The sequence below is a fragment of the Heterocephalus glaber genome, unplaced genomic scaffold (genome assembly GCF_053883595.1).
Source record: "Heterocephalus glaber isolate CG9 unplaced genomic scaffold, H.glaber_assembly_v1.0 deba00001497, whole genome shotgun sequence".
In the NCBI taxonomy this organism is placed as follows: domain Eukaryota; kingdom Metazoa; phylum Chordata; class Mammalia; order Rodentia; family Bathyergidae; genus Heterocephalus; species Heterocephalus glaber.
This window is the reverse complement of record NW_028258320.1, coordinates 50,976,908-50,979,421: the sequence shown is the minus strand read 5'-3', so window position 1 is coordinate 50,979,421 and position 2,514 is coordinate 50,976,908. Positions and strand designations below refer to the sequence as shown.

The 2,514-nt window shown below is 41.2% G+C and overlaps 1 pseudogene; it reads right to left on the bottom strand.

Moving 5' to 3' along the window:
• Positions 1–1,571: 1,571 nt before the first annotated feature.
• LOC110347879 (olfactory receptor 13A1-like) lies at positions 1,572–2,212 on the bottom strand (annotated as a pseudogene).
• Between the last annotated feature and the right edge of the window lie 302 nt (positions 2,213–2,514).

Below are 2,514 nucleotides of genomic sequence, written 5' to 3'. Positions count from 1 at the left end.
ATTAAGGGTGCCCCACCCTGAATGTGAGTGCTACCCATCCTATGGGCTGGTCACCTTGATATAATATACAGGAACAGAAAAAATCTGTTGCTTGTTGGTTGCTGCTTACTGGCTTCTGCCTGTCATGCCCACCGTGAAATGTTTTCTCTTTGTGGATGTCCCTCTGCCATGCTGCCCTTCTTTGGAGCCAGCCAACTATGAACTGAAACCTCTACAAACTGTGAGCTAAATAAAGCTTTCCTTCATGAACTTTGAGTGTGAGGTATTTTGTCTCAGCAAAGATAAAAGTTACTAAGACAAATAGAAGAGGTTTTTTTCAAAATGTATATTGTTAGCTTTTTGGTGTTTAATGGTGGAGAGGAAATCTATTTCTTAGTATTGTGACTTGACTAGACTACAGTTTCTTTCTTTCTTTCTTTCTTTCTTTCTTTCTTTCTTTCTTTCTTTCTTCTTTCTTTCTTTCTCTCTTTCTTTCTTTCTTTCTCTCTCTCTCTCTCTCTCTCTCTCTCTCTCTCTGTTTCTTTCTTTCATCTTTCTTTCATCTTTCTTTCTTTCTTTCAACATAGGCTCTGGCTATGTAGTTCAGACTAGCCTTAAACTCACTATGCAGCCTAGGCTAGTCTCAAACTCATGATAATCTTATTACTTCACCCCCCAATTGCTGAGATTACAGACATATGCCACCATGCCCAGCTTATTGGACAGTTCTAATTGAGTATATGCACAATTCTTTTAGTGTGTTGCTGTGTTCCTGCCCTGAGATGCTCCTCACCTTGTCTTCCTATCATAAGCCTGCTTCTGGTTCTTTATCTTCTTGACATGTCTCATCAAAAACTTACATATTTCCCACTGACTCCAGCCTTTCTTCCAAGGCTGCTCATAATGTATGCTTAGGCCTAGCATTGTAGATAGCCCTGAAAGTTCAAAGATCAGAGGCCTTTTATTCTCAGGACAAAACAACAGCAGGAAGACTATGTTCATTGTCCTAGCCTTCCTCTCAATTTCTTTCCTTTCCTGAGACCAATGCCCCCACACTTCCCAGGAATTCAGAGTGTTTCCTGCCCTAGTCACTTGTCTTTTTTTTCTGTAGCTATGTTGCCAGGCTCCTGTGTTCACTAACACAAATCTTCAAAGGGCTGAATTAAAGAAGACACAGTTCCAGGTGGTGTTTTACATGTAAAATTTGGAACCAGAAGACCAGGCTTGACTTTTGCATATCTTGTTGGCTGTGTGACTTTTGAATAAAGATTTCACTTCCTTGAACCTCAATTTACTCATCCTTACAGTGGGATTATTATGATAATAGTGCCCAGAGTTGTTTAAGAATTACATAATGAGAACTAACATACAAACCATTAGTACATGGGAGGTACTTGGTAAATCTGAAAGAGAAATTGAATTTCATAGGACAACCCTCTGAAAAGTGGTGGCATCCAGTTCAAACACCTTCTTTAGACTAATAAACTATTTTCTTGGGCCAGGTATTTAGCTCAGTGGTTCCACTGCCTACCTTACAAGCACAAGGTCTCGAGTTTGATCTCTGGTGCCAAAAAAAAAGAAAGAAAAACAATTCATTTCTCAAAGGTGATGGGATTTCTTTTTTTTTCATTAAGTTTATTGGTACATTTTAGTGTATATGAGGGGTTCAGTGCTAAATAGAGCACTCCAGACATTTTCTTTCTCTTCAGACTGTAGCCAGAGGCAGGGCTGATGTAGGCACAGAACACAGATGAGTGGAACACTAAGACCACGAGGAAGTGAACGGAGCTGGTGGAGGAGGCCTTCCACCTCCCTTCGTCTGAGTGCATGTGCAGAATGCTGGAAATGACACAGCCATAGGACAGCAGGGTGAGCAGGAAGTTAAGTTATCTATAGAAGGCATGGCTCAGCAGTGTCATGAAGCTGTTCATGCATGTGGGGCTGCAAGACAGCAGCAGAAGATGGGGGATCTCACAGACAAAGTTGGTGCTTAGCCTGGGACTACAGAATGACAACTATGTCATCAGACCAGTGTGGACAGAGGCATTCAGGACACAGATGCCCACACACCCACAGCAAGGGCCCTACAAGAGAGCAGGCTCATTTGGAGCTCTAGAGCAGAGGAAAGCAGATGGCCATGTAGCAGTAAAAGGAGATGACTGAGTAGCAGCAGCTCAGAGGTTGGGTGTTGGATTTTGTTGAATGCCTTTTCTGTATCTATTGAAATGATCATATGGTTTTTGTCCTTGACTCTGTTTATATAGTGTATTACATTTACTGATTTATGAATGTTGAACCAACTTTGGATCCCTGGGATAAATCCAACTTGATCAGGGTGTATGATCTTCTTGATAACCCTCTCTATTCTGTTTGCCAGTATCTTGTTGAGGATTTTTGCATCTATGTTCATTAGGGAGATCGGCGTGTATTTCTCTTTTTGGGTTGTGTCTTTCCCCGGTTTTGGAATCAAAGTAACACTTGCTTCCCAGAATGAATTTGGAAGTATTGCTTTCCTTTCAATTTCCTTGATGAGTT